This window comes from Rattus norvegicus, chromosome 9, assembly GCF_021556685.1.
Source record: "Rattus norvegicus strain SHRSP/BbbUtx chromosome 9, alternate assembly SHRSP_T2T, whole genome shotgun sequence".
NCBI lineage: Eukaryota > Metazoa > Chordata > Mammalia > Rodentia > Muridae > Rattus > Rattus norvegicus.
This window is the reverse complement of record NC_141542.1, coordinates 32,993,680-33,007,882: the sequence shown is the minus strand read 5'-3', so window position 1 is coordinate 33,007,882 and position 14,203 is coordinate 32,993,680. Positions and strand designations below refer to the sequence as shown.

The window sequence follows — 14,203 nt, the reverse complement described above, 5'->3', positions numbered from 1 at the left end:
GCAGTGAACCTCCTTGAAAATTTTTCTCTCTTCTCTGATCTCTAATGGGGTGCAGATTTCACCTTCTAGTCATCTGGGGTTCAGGTCTTGCACTCTCTTTCATGCAGTTCAACTCCCACTTAGCATCCTAAGTAAGTGATTACAGGGAAGGGTTTTGAGCTCCTTCGGAAGTCTGTGCTGCAAGCATAGATCTTGTGAGTAGATATTTAATCATCTCTTGTTAAATCCATGTATGAATGAAGCTCTTCCCGTGTATTTCCCAACCTTCTCCCTACACCATTGAAAGGGAAAAAAAAAAAAAACACCAGAATTTAAATTCTTCACAATTCCCGCAAAGGGGGGGACTTGTTTTAAGTATGAAATTTCCAAGACTTGAATTCATAATCAATGTCTGATGTAACCCAACATTCCCAGAATCACCAGTTGGGTTTTCCACAGGAGTGTGCATTCCTCTTTTATACAAATGTATGGTGGTGGTGGTGGTGGGGGTTACAGGATAGGCAGAAGTGAAATATATTTGTTAATTTCCTGTCACTGCGATGAAACACCGTGATCAAGGCAACTGACAGAAGACAAAGTTTATGTGGGGTTATGGTGCCCACGGATTAGAGTCCACAGCTTGGAATGGAGGCTGCAGGCAGTGGGAGCAGAAACTGAGGGTTCACATCTCCATCAGAGAGAGCATGTTGGGTGCTTGCTGTAAGGCATTAAACCCCAAAGTCCAGCACCCAGGCCACACCTCCTATACCTCCCTAAACAGTGTCATGTACTGGGGACCATACATCAGACATCCGAGTCTGGGGAGGGCATACTCATTCAAACCACTACAGAGAGCTAATTTATTCTGTACACTGTTCTTATGGAGGAAGCTGACAAGTACCACTGTTTTCACTCCCACACACAGTAGGGCTGCCACGAATAAAATGCCTATACTTGCTATCTGCTTTCCCTGTTTGTGTCCTTCCATACTTCGTAGAACTTTCCTCTTCCTGGCTGCACATTTCCCTGCTGCCCCTTGCTGTGAAGGGGGGGCTCAGTGGGACTGGATGTGTGTCTCACCATGAAGCAGGCTCAGTGCTATGTGTCTCATCCCACGCTCCAGAGATCCTTCCTTGTCCCACTCCCCATCAGGAGTTGCCGTATTGAGCCCAATCTGGTAACTCTGGTTTCTTCTTTCCAGAATATTCTAAGGCATGCAATGATGACTGACTGGCTGCGGATGCTCCGGGTGTTTTCCCATACCAGCCTCTCTTGTGGTGACTCCATCAAACCCAGGTCAGCTTCTGTAATCGAGAGGATCCACTTAATTAACTGTAATTAGTCTCCCTTCATTTCCAATAAATTTCTTCCCAAAACACCACTTGAGAGACACACAGCTTCCTATCAGTTAAATGCCCCCCCCCTTCACCCCGTCTATTTAATTCCAGGAACTGAATTTACTCAGAGACGTCATTGCCCAACTTCATGTCTAAATGTTTTAAACTCAACCTTTTCAGTCTGGCACTATGGGCTGCAGAACCCAGCCCTAGTTTCCATGGTAGAAGATGTCTGTGCAAACAGCTCATCTGGGCTCCGCAGGAGTTAGAATTAGTGCCTGGACCTCATGGCCTCTTCTTCTGGGATCAGCCCCTTCCCCACCAACAGTTTTGCTAGACTGAGCAACTTGGGCTTGAACATCTCAAGCCATTCTTTGAAGGATGCCTCCTCCTCTCTTTTAAAGACTCAATGCTGCTGGACTAATCTGTCAGTGAAGCGATATTTAACTCTCTGACTTACAGAAGAAAAACACAAGTTTTGTATTGACCCTTTGGGAAGGATACATCTTTAAGAAATTATGGGAGAGAATAGTTTCATTTAGAAAGAATTTAAGTTTTTTTTTTCCCCTCTCGGACATGTCATGGTTTAATATCAGTTATCCAGTTTTCTTTGTGCTACTCTCAGAATTCTTCCTGAGAAGCTGCTTTAATCTTTTGCTTTGTTTCAAAGCCTGCACTAGACTAAACCTCTTTCTCTCTCTCTCTCTCCTCTCTCTCTTTCTCTTTTGTTTCATTTGGGAATGACTAATTAGTTTCTCAAGACCCCAGACCAGTGGGTAATATCCACAGACTCCCCTACAGAGCCTTTGCCTCCCAGTGGGTTGTGCAGAGGAGGGAAATGTTTTCGAAGTCACATCAGCTTGAAGAGCAAGTTGGTGTTCAAAGTTGCTCTTTGGTTCCTTCAGGGAAAAGCTGTAGTGTTCCGAAGTTCAGGGAAGGAGGGTGAGGAATATTTCCAGCCAGAGAAGAAAGTAACATGAGGGGAGAAACTGCTGAGAGCTGTAGAACTCCAATCACATGCCTGAATGTCTTCTTTTCATTTCATCTCTGCTTATTATTTTTGTATGTGTATGGTATGTGCACTTGTGTGTGTGTGTGTGTGTGTGTGTGTGTGTGTGTGTACACTTATGCCTGTGAATTCAAGTGTTCACATTTTACTTCACATATAAAGAGGTCAGAGGATAACCTTGGGTATTGTTCATTTGTTCGTTGCCTTTCACCTCCTCTCTCTCTCTCTCTCTCTCTCTCTCTCTCTCTCTCTCTCTCTCTCTCTCTCTCTCTCTCTCTCCTGCATACACCACACTAGTTAGCTCAGGACCTTCTGGGAATTCTCCTGTCCCTGCCTGCCCTATCACTGTAGGAGACTGGCATCACAGACATGCTCTGACTGGCTTTGTATGGGATGGAGGAATATGAATCCTGTTTCCAAGATGTCTATGTGGCAAGTGCCTTACCCACTGAACTAGGACCCAGCCCATTGTACTTTCAAGAGACACCTACAAATCTGATTCTGCTCCCCTTCTCTTGTCTACAACGTGCCCTCCTCTTGATAGAGGCACTGAAATGTGTCACTAGGGACCATCCAGTTTGCTCTGAATGTCAGCTCATGGCCCCTTCTTATGAAACATTCCAAACCAGTGTCTCTCAATACCACGGTTCATTGTTTTCTGACTTCTGTTTCCTTCCTTCCTTCTTCCCTTCCTTCCTTCCTTCTTTTTATATTTTGCTCTTTGGGGGCTGGGCACTTTCAGAATTGTCTTTGCCAACTCTTAAGAGTTTATCTCCAGATCTTTGCATTGAGTTAGACAAGCTCTTTTAGGGACAAAGCCCTACAGCTTACTGGAAGGCTGCAGGCTTGTCAAAAGAGAGTTAGTGTACATTCAAAGTTAGTGTTTCTTTTTATTTCAGCTGCAGATCTTTGGAGAACAACTTAGGACAGAGCAACTAAGACCATTGAGTCCATTGGACCTAGGTAACCTCGAGTAAACTGGGCTTATTAGAATTTCAACTGAAGGCCTCAGAGGTTAAGGACTCGCTCTCAGAGACAACATAGGTTCAGTTCCCAGCACCCACATAGAGCAGCTCAACTGACTATAACTCCAGTTCCAGGGGATCTGTCACTTCCTTCTGGCCTCTGGGGTTGCTACATGCACACCTTGCACATACAGTCAATCACACACACACACACACACACACACACACACACACACACACACACGAATAAAAACAAATCAATATTCTAGAATATGAACTGAGCATGCCCATAGGTGATTGTGTCCATTAGCTTTCCTCTTTGGACATGTTCTCTGTCACCTTTAACTTGGGGTGCTCAAACATATCCCACCCCTCTATGTATCTTCCCTAGTTTGGGGAGAGCATATCTGACTGTCCCCAGTAGTCTCCTACTTGCTGCAGGGAGCAGATCTTTCTTCATTCTTTAATCTGCCTGTTGTGCTTACTGGTTTCCTACTCACCAAGAGACTCAGGTACAGAGTGATCTCCATCTCTCAGGGTCAGCCTGCTGCCTCTCTCAGTTATTGGTCTAAGAAACCAAGGCCTTCCAACTTTTCAACCAGCAGCTATGAGTAAAAGGAATAAACGTTGATGCTCTTTGCAGTCTAGGGATTCAGATAAAATGCTTGCCTTATGCATGAAATATTTTTAAGCAGTTGGTTGGTTCTGCCCCCTGAAGCAATGTTTCTCCAAGAAGAATTCTTTTAAGTATGATTGTGATGCTGACAGCACCTCGCATTCCTACCATTCTTTCTAGCAAAGCCCTTTTAATGTTTCCTTTCACTTCACTATCTGGGAGATGAGTTAGCTCAATGTTAGTTTTGCCATTTACATGTGAGGCTCAGGTAAGACTATCGATGTGCCCAAGGATCCAATACCAGGAAAGGAAATGGAATCAGTACCTAGACCTTTATTTCAGGACTCTGAGCCCTGGCCTCTACTGTGGTCAGGAACATAGTTCAATCATAAACTAAGTCAAAAGCTCTCCCACTGCCTGCCCAGTATAAGGCAGTTAAACTCTCACAAGGCCGTGGGGCAAAGACACTATCACAAAGGTCTTGGGGTAAATAAACACAGACAGGTTGATAAAGCGTGGGAATCAATCTCTAAAGGAGGTGCCGTAATCTCTCGTTGGTGGAGGGTTTACCTGAACGAACAGGTTTGAAGTTATTCCTGAAAGCATATTAAACCAGAAAACTGTTTGGCAATCCGGATCAAAGACTTTAATGAGACATGATCCACAGTAATTTCCAGCAAATCACTCAATGGCCCTGAAGTTATTTTCCTTGTCTGTAAATAATAGGGTCCGGGGGAGGATTCAGTGGTGCTTTGTAAAATGCCAGGCACAGGGCACATTCAGTAAATATTGCCAGTGATTTCGGAATGACGGTGATAACATTTTCCCGTGTAAGAGGAAATAATGAACACGTAGATTTAGCAACAAGGATGTCGTGTGTCGTGCTTTAAAAAGTCACGGTGAAAAGTTGGAACCAACTTGATGTCCAGCAAGGGGGAGTTGCAGAAGAGGGTTTCCTGATATTTCTAGGTGCTAGATCACTAGATAGTCACGTAAAAGAATAAAAGGAAATAAATATGTTATTGCCCATCAAAATGGTCATAGATTTGTTGATTTTAAGACAGGGTTTCTCAATATAGCCCTGGATCTGTAGACCAGGCTGGCCTCAAACTCAAAGATCCATCTGCTTCTGCCTCTCGAGTCCTGGGATGCAGAAGGCTTCCACCACTGCTGCCTGGCCATAAATTTTTAAAATATATTTTTCTATTAATTCTTTACAAGTTCCATACACGTGTACAGTATATTTCGACCATAATCACCCCTACTCCTCTTCCCAACACCTTTCAGATCTCCTACCACCATATTGCCATCCCTTACCAAGTCCAATTTGTACAGTTCATATATGGGTGTGGAGTCATGCCATTGAAGTCTGGTTGCCTTGCCAGAGGCCACTCTTAAGCAAAATGGCCTCTCCCTGACCTGGAAGTCCCTCAATTGTTAAAAGCTCCTCAGCGAGGGCTGGAGACTGGGGAGCCCCGTGCCCCAGCGATGCTGACTTGGTCTTGGGCAGCTGCAGTGAGCTCATGAGGCAGCGTTGGGGGAGGGGTGTGTGTAGACATCCCTTTTTGTGGCCGAGTATTCCACAAATACTCATTCTCTGCACTCGGCTGTGAGTTTTTAAAACACATATAAAATATGAAATCCTTATTTTTAAGTTTGCTCCCTTTTTTTTGTTGTTGTTGTTGTTAAACACATACATCTTATGTATAGATATAGAGTAGCTTTAAAAACATTATGGACATTATGTCAACAAAACTGACATTTCAGGGAGAATTGGAAATGCTTTTTTTAAAAAAATGTTTTATTCTTTTTATTTAAACCATTCCAAAAACAAAGGCAAGCATCATGTAAAATAAAATTTTGGTTTTTTTTTCTTTAAGTTTCTGGCTTTCTCGTCTCTGTGAGTTCCTTCAGTCTGTCAGCTGTGTACTACAGGGCACCATAAGCAGACCTGATCTATTGAATAGTTGACCGGTCGCATTCTTTTCAGTGTTGACTGTGACCAAGGCCCTGGTTCTAAGCACTTGATGTACAGATAAGCCAAATGAACAACAATGCCCTTCAAAAGCTTAAATGCGGGAGCTGGAGAAATGGCTCTGTGGTTAAGAGCACTGGCTGCTCTTGCAGAGGACCCAGATTTGACTCCCAGCACCCACATGGCAACTTAAAACCATCTACAGCTCCAGTCCTGAGAGATCTGACACCTTCATCTGGCCTCTGTAGGCATCAGGCACACATGTATACTTACATAGGTGCTGCATACCTGCAATGCTAGGTATATATACATATATGCAAGCAAAACACATACACATAAAATGCAGTCATTTTTTAAAGCTTCAATTTGAAGCTAGGCATAGTGTTTTTCGGATTCTAGTGTCTGAAGCAGGAGGGGGATGAAACTGAGTTCAGCCTGGAAGAAGACCCTGTTTTAATTAAAACAAAATCATGCATTTAGTGACCTGAACAGCACAATCACAAGAGAAGGAGAGTAGACCCAAATTTCTAGAGAGACAGCACTCAGTCCCTCTTCTGAGAATCCCTGCAGACTGTCCTCCAGCGACATCATCGACTTCCATCGATTTCATCAGAGGCTGCAGCGCTGGCAAAGTTCACAGTCTGCTCAGAGGTAACCTGCTGTGTCAATATTGGTAATTTGCACTTCATGGTGAGTCACTTCCAGAGAGCAGATTATCTACCCTTGAAGGGGAAAGGGCTGGGAGCGAAAGTGAGCTGAGGAAGACACAGGTGGAGGCATCAGGTTTCAACAGCTTCCGGCCTCCACAAAGGAAAGGTCAGGAATGTGTGCTGGGGTGGACTGGAGCCCAAAACAGCCATCGTGGAGGGAAAGCAGAAAAGCAGGGTCAACCTTCTCACGTTTTTCCAGGTAGTCATAACTAGTTATTCTAGGTCTGGAAACAAACGCTACCTTCTGTCCTCCCCATTTTCTTTCCTTCTCCCCTGGCTTCTGTTTTTATAGCTCAGGAGCAAACTCATCTATTAGGAGTCGTTTTCATGTGATCTCTGTCTAAAGTTGGATCCTCCCCACACCACACCCCACTTGACCTCCCTCCCCCTACTCCCCAACTGCCAGTTGGGGAAGTTCTCTGAATTCTCACGCGCCCTTAGCACATGACGTTTCTCTGTTACACCAAGGCACTGGTTCATTTTTACACTGTGTTGGAGAACCCCATTTGTCTTACAAGACTAGATGATCATTAAGGTCTGGTCTCTATCTTTGGGTCTTGATATGACTTAAAAACATGAAGAAGACATAAAAAAATAAAACAATCATTATTTGACTGGAAAGATTGTTCATCATTAAGGACACTAACTGTTCTTCCAGAGGATTCCAGTCCAGGTTCTATTCCACACCTACAAGGCAGCTAATGACCATCTGTAACTCCATTTCCAGGTGATCCACTGACATGTTTTGGCCTCTGTGAGCACTGCACGCATGCAGAACACAGACATGTGTATAGGCAAAACACCCATACGGATAAAATAATAATAAAGCGCAAAACTTAAAAAGGCGCTGTTTGTCGTTCATGGTGGAACAGTTTGGCCAACTTTAAGGGTGAAGTGTTTGTTTGCAGAATTGAGCAGACGAGTAACCAACAGCAGATTCGCACCACGTGAGTTCCTTCAGCACCACGTGATTTCCACACAGATTGCCGGAACAGGTAAACCAGATCTCCAGACACTGCAGTCCCTCTCCTGTCCCTCCCTCTGGGTCATAGGACTTGGACAGAGGTGATGTCCATGATCTGAGAGAACTTGAGACACAGGGATGGTGTTTAACGAAATAATAACAGAGGTTGGACTTGGTGATTGGACTGGCCAGACCAGGCTGATGTGGTTGTAATTGTCTAATCCTCTTGTGGGTATAAAAATAATCATTGATTTCCCAAGGGAAGGGGACAACCAGGAGAAAAGAAATAGGCATAGATGATAAATGTTCCAGATTCTCGTTAAGTGCTTACCAGTAAATTGAAGTCCGTGTTTCACGGCGTACTCCACAAAGTCATTTCTCCCCAGCCAGATTCAACAAGTCTTTGAAGTCTTCTAAACTCCAGCAGGGAGACAGTGTTGAGCCTCTAGCATGCTTATTTATAGACTACTAGACTACATGAGAGCTGCCCTTAAAATTGCTGGCGTACATTCTCTCACTTCCTATCACCTAAATAAACTTCACCCACGGTGTGGGTTCTCTAATCCCTTCCTCATCCCCGCTGTATCCTCTACCCTTTCTTATTTCCCTGGCAACGATACACCACTGAGGGAAGGACAGAAGGCTTAAAGAGAGCACCAGTAAACTGTCTGAGTGAGTGATGGCTCGGCGACTGCAGGGGGTTAGCTCTCACTTGCCTTTTTGAGTATTCCTCATCATTGTCTCTTCCAGTGTCCTGGGTTGTGAGGTCCTCACGTCTATCCACACTATCCAGACAGGGAGGACATGTTTTTTAAAAGCTAGCCCAAAGAGAGAGCAAAGAGCTCAAATTAACTCTTCCTAAACCAGGAAATTCGCTCTGCACTAATTTTTTTTTAGGTAATTTGCATTTGTCTGCCTTTATTATCACTGTTTATTTCCTGCATTTTAGGAGTTCCAACAATACCAGATACCAATCAGAGAGAAAGTGGCAAATGTCATCATCTAAAGACGGCCTGGCTTAATGTTTCCCACGGCAGTGTGTAGCCCCAAGTCAGAGAGAGCAGTTTTTCCCTTCTGCTGTTTTCTAACTCTGGAGATTTTTTTTTTTCCTTTCTGAAGCCTTTATTGTTGTTTAGCTTCTCATCAAGACAGGAGGCGTTAGAGGCTGCACAGCTACAGAGTGCTCTGTGGGGATTCATTTGTTTTGTTTTGGGTTTGGCTGTTTAGAGAAGGCTAGCTTTGAACTCAGAGACCCACCTGCTTCTCCCCAGTGCTGGCCTTGCAGGTATGCAGCGCCCACATAGCCGGCCTCCTTTACTGATTGTTTGATAATTACACAAAATAAAAAGAAAAATGGAAGGCGTTTTCTTTCTTCAGCCATTCAGTTCTGTGTCCAGCACTGATCTAGGCTTTCTTTTGGAATACTTGAGTGGAGAGACCAGAATACCTCGTACCTGCTCGCTGGGCTCTTCACAGGAAGGTGTACATTTCAGTATTTGTTTGGCCAGTTGCAGATCTTACTGCTGATTTTGTGATAAGAAAACAAAAAAAAGGACAAAACCCAGGAAGTTCCTGGTGTTTCTCGGATTCACCTTATCATCTGTGTTTAAAGATTGGTGGGGACACTCTGAGCTATTTGTACTTTGCCAGATCTCCAACTCTGAAAGCGGGGTTTTAGCTGGCCGGTTTTCCTCCCTCACCCTCTGCCAAGTGCTTGGCCCTCTAGAGAATAATTTGTACTTTTTGTCCCCACATATTAAATACAAATAAAGAGAAGAACATGCCATCTTGAGGCATTGGAGTCTATTAAGGATGTTTCCCGCAATCTGGACAACTCCACACCTTTGTTCTTAATACGTAGCATTATTTACTCAAGAAAAATGGAGGCACCACCCACGTCAGCCTCCGAGTCTTGAGAGGGAGGCTCTGAGATAGCTGCCAATATTTTTTTTTAAAACTTCTTTCTAACACCCCACTCCGTCTCTCTATGTATGCATGTGCATACACTCGTAGGTACACATATGACTGTAGTACCTGTACAGGCCAAAAGATGGCATCAGATCTCCCTGGAGCTAGAATTATAAATGGTTGTGAGCTACCCTATATTGCTGTTGAGAATTAAATCTAGTTCTCTGGTAGAGCAATACTCACTCTTAACTGCCCAGTCATCTCTACAAACCAACTGTTTTTTGTTTGTTTGGTTGGTTTGGTTTGGTTTCTCTTAGATGGAATCTCAGACTAGGATTGAGGCTTGCTGAGTGCGGTAGGCTATCTGGCAATCAGGCCTCAGGAATGCAAGCATTTACCTCAACTTCTGATTTCTTCTTCCGTCCTTCCTTCCTTCCTCCCTTCCTTCCTCCCTTCCTCTTCTCCTTCCTTCCCTCTTTCCTTCCTTCCTTCCTTCCTTCCTTCCTCTCTCCCTTCCTTTTTTCTTTCCTTCCTCCCCTGTTTGTTCGTTTGTTTCTTTCTTTGTTTCTTTGTTTCTTTTTTCTTTCTTTCTCGCTATTGCAAGCATGATAAGGTCTAAATGAAAATGACCAGGGTCAGTTTCTGCTTTGTCCCGTGACAAGGGTTCTCCCCAGTCAACCGCACTTTGCTCACAGAATTCCTACTCCACTGAAAGGAATACACATTTCCCTACATGCAGAGCTGCACAGTGGCAGTTGGTCCCATCGTGTGCCCAGAGAGTGAGAGATGGGTAACCTGTTATCCACCTCCTACATAAAGATAGTTTCAGTGATCTTCCAAGTGTTTGTCACTCACCCAGAAAAACTACAAAGCCTCACTACAGAGCATCGGAAAGGAAGACAGAAATATCCAGAGAGGAATTCCAATCACCTGTTCCAGGCAATAGCAACCGCAGAGGGAAGCTTTTTCCTCTCCTCAGCCACAAGCTAGGCTTTCGGATTTTCACATTATGTTTTATTTTGTGTTCTACCTACTACACATGGGTGTAAGCTTGAATGAGCTTCTCGGTTCCCTTCCCACAATACAAGAAATTTCTCAAACAAGGTGGTCACACCAAACTCACGATGGCAGTGCCTGCACCTTTTCTGGGTGTTGCCTATTGTCCTTCAAATGTCCCCAAGCCTCCCAGGTACCAGTTCAGGTTGTTCAGGTGAGGTCCCCCTAATGCTGGTTCCCACTGAGCTCCTACTTGACCCTATTCAGTATTGTGTCACAGTTGACCTTTTTCTTTTCTATACAGGTCATTCCTGAGGAGCCCGAGAAGAGTCCGCTGCATGACTGTTGAGCTCCTGTGTTCACATTGTGCCTTATGGAAAGATGCTTCAGCTGCTGGACCTGAGGCAACAGTTCTCTCCAGCCTGTAACCATTTGTTTTGGCTTTTTGTCAAATCCCCTGGAGCAACTTGCCCTCAACTTTTTGTTTTTAATTCCCTCAACTCTTCATTTATTTCTTGTTACATTTTCATCATTTTTTCTTACTTGTTAAGAGAAACCAAAGAATTGATTCACCTATATATTTGTTTTCTCAAATATTCCTCTGGGACTAAAGTAAAACTAGCCTACACCCGTAAGAGAAAGATGGCTCTTAGGGCCTCTGGGCATCTTCCCATTGTCTTGACTGGTGTGCTCAGAAAGTTTGAACTATGACCCTAGGACACGGTTGATTTTTGGCTCCAGTGTTTACTCGTGAGCCAATCTATCCATTATCAGCCCAGCTTTCAGATTCTACAGCCCTTCTAGCTTCCCTAACATAAAAACATAAGCATTATATGCATTTATGAAGTATCATGCTGTGTTCCAATAATATTTACATAGTTTGACCTCAGTTGTGCCCTTAATACTCTTAATACCTGTCTTAGAGTTTTACTGCTGTGAACACACACTACGACCAAGGCAACTCTTATAAAGACAACATTTAGTTGAGGCTGGCTTACAGGTTCAGAGGTTCAGCCCATTATCATCAAGGTCCATCATGGCAGTGTCCAGGCAGACATGGTGTAGGTGGAACTGAGAGTTCTACATCTTCACCTGAAGGCTGCTAGCAGAAGACTGACTTCCAGGCAGCTAGGATGAGGGTCTTAAAGCTCACATCCACAATGACATACCTACTCCAACAAGGCTAGACCTTCTAATAGTGCCATTCCCTGGGCCAAGCATCACCGTACCTTAATTAGAAAAATGGGAGCTGCCCCTCTTTCAGCTGTCTTAGTTGCTATAAGAAAACTTCTCAGACTTGTTCATTTACAAATAATAGAAATGAACACTGACGATTCCAAGATGACCTCAGTGGTATCAGTGAAGGAGAAAGAAACTCGTGTGTGCTAAGCAGAAGGAGCTGCCAAACTGGACATTGATGGGGAGATTTCACCCCCAAAGGTATTGCTGCCAGATTCCAGAAGCTACAACTGGATTATAAGTCCATCAGCATAACAAGAAGGTGCCCTGCTTGGCCTTGATATAGGGCTGGCATCTGACCTACCTTTCGACTACTGCCATTCTTAGGAGGAATGACACATGAGCAGCAGCAACACAATACCACTGAAGAGGGACCAGTGTCGTGGGCACTCTGCACTCCTGTACACAACAGCCCGCACCACTCCCATGTGTAGAGAATTCACTTAAGGCCCAATTTCTGACACAGAACTATTACCCATTAAAAGGTGATGGAAACATGTGAAAAGAGAGACAGTGAAGGAAGGAATTCAACAGGAGATAATCATATTGGGGAATTATGCCAGCCTGGGAAAAACAGAGGACATTTTTTCTCTTATTTGTAGTTCTAGATTTTATATGAACACAAAAAATTGTATATGTATATACAACACAAAAATAGAGGTATGATCCTAGAGGTATGATTCACAGAGGTGAGCTGGAGAGACAGAGAGATGCAGAGACAGAGATGCAGAGGACCAGAGTTTGATTCCAATCACTTATATTTGGTGGCAACCAATCTCCTGGAACTCAGCTCTAAGGAATGTTGATGATGTTTCTGGACTCCTAGGTCATCTGTACACACACACACACACACACACACACACACACACACACACACACACACACAACTAAAAACAAAACCAAACCTCACAGACCTGTGGAGAAACCTTATGACCCAAGAGTCAACTCCTGAAGCCGTCAACACAACCTCCAGCAATTCGCCAATGAGCTTCAGGTTCACCCTTGTCTGAGCTCACCCTTGTCTGAGCTCAATGATAACTCGTTAAGACCATTTGGTTAGGTGTAGACAGCAATGCATGTATAGGGGCATACATATCGATGGATGTATGTGTATAGAGATACGAACTTGAATGTGTTCTTTGCTTGAGCTCCACTTTATTTACCAGGTCAGGATCTCTCACTGAATGTGGAAGAGGGACTCTCAGTTAAAGAGTTGACTCTGTCAGACAGGGCTGTGAGCACGTTCATTGGTACATTTTCCTGACTGATAATTGATGGAGGAATTATCTGTGGGCAATGCAATCCTCAGACAGGTAGGCCTGGGCTGTGTAAGGAAAAATAGCAGAGGAAGGCAAAAGGAGCAAGTCAGTAAGCAAAATGTCTCAGTGGTCCTAAGTTCCTGCTTTCTGTTCCTGCCCAGTCTTCTCTTGATGATGGACGATGAGCTGCTAAGATGAAATAAACCGTTTCCTCCTGTGGTGGTTTAAATATGCTTGGTCCAGGGAGTGGCACTATTGGGAGATGGGGACTCATTGGAGTAGGATTGGCCTTATCCGAGGTGTCTCTGTGAGAGTGGGCTTTGAGTGACTCCTCCTAGTTGCCTGGGAGACAGTCAGTCTCTCCTACTTGCCTTCAGATCAAGATGTAGAACTCTCAGCTTTTCCAGCACCATGTCTGCTTGGATGCTGCCAAGTTCTCACTGATGATAATGCACTGAACCTCTGAACCTGTAAGCTAGCCCCCGTTAAATGTTGTCTGTCATAAGAGTTACTTTGGTTGCCATGTCTGTTCACGGCAGTAAACCCTAACTAGCGAAGACATCTACCAAGTTGCTTTTGGGTCATGGTCTTTAACCCTGAAACAAGAAGCAAGTTCGAACAATAGGAAAGGCCACTCCCTCATAAAAGGCACCTTCTTTGACTTTTGACATGGTAGAAGGAAGTCAGTTGTTAGGGCTGGGTTTCTTTAGGGAATTTGTGTCACTCATAAGAGCACAGACCTCAAGGCCTATGCCTCCAAATGCTCCCTAGTGATTAGGCCCCAGTACACAAATTTTGGAGGAGCATTGATATTGGGACCCACAAACGATGTTTGTCAAATAGGTATGCAGTGAGATATGTTAGTCTGAAGAGCAGATTCTGGCTATTTTCTTATTATTAATAGCAGAAACTTGAACATGAACGTTGACATGAACATACACAGCTTCTTGCACACTAATCTTACATTTATTTGTAATATTTTGTAGCCTAACTTTTCTGAGCTTTAACTAAATATTCCTTGGGCTAGCAAGAGCTCTACAGGATCGAACTGGAGACTTGGGCTTGCCTTTAGCCCGTATGAAGTCAGATGAACCATTTACCTTTGCCTTGCAACATGTAGCAGTTACAATTGGGACACCATAAAGGACAATTAGTGATCTAGATAATAAAAAAAATGATATTATTAGAAGAGGGTTTTCATCTCTTAAAAATATTATTTTTATATATTTTTAAAATTGTGTGTATG

The 14,203-nt window shown here is 43.8% G+C and overlaps 1 long non-coding RNA gene across 1 annotated transcript; it reads right to left on the bottom strand.

Moving 5' to 3' along the window:
- Positions 1-313: 313 nt before the first annotated feature.
- LOC120094841 (uncharacterized) lies at positions 314-8,483 on the bottom strand. The gene is made up of 3 exons (XR_015629040.1): positions 7,887-8,483; positions 3,791-3,895; positions 314-1,283 (listed from the first exon to the last, which is right to left on the bottom strand). It is a non-coding gene; the product is annotated as an uncharacterized LOC120094841 (long non-coding RNA).
- Positions 8,484-14,203: the final 5,720 nt, after the last annotated feature.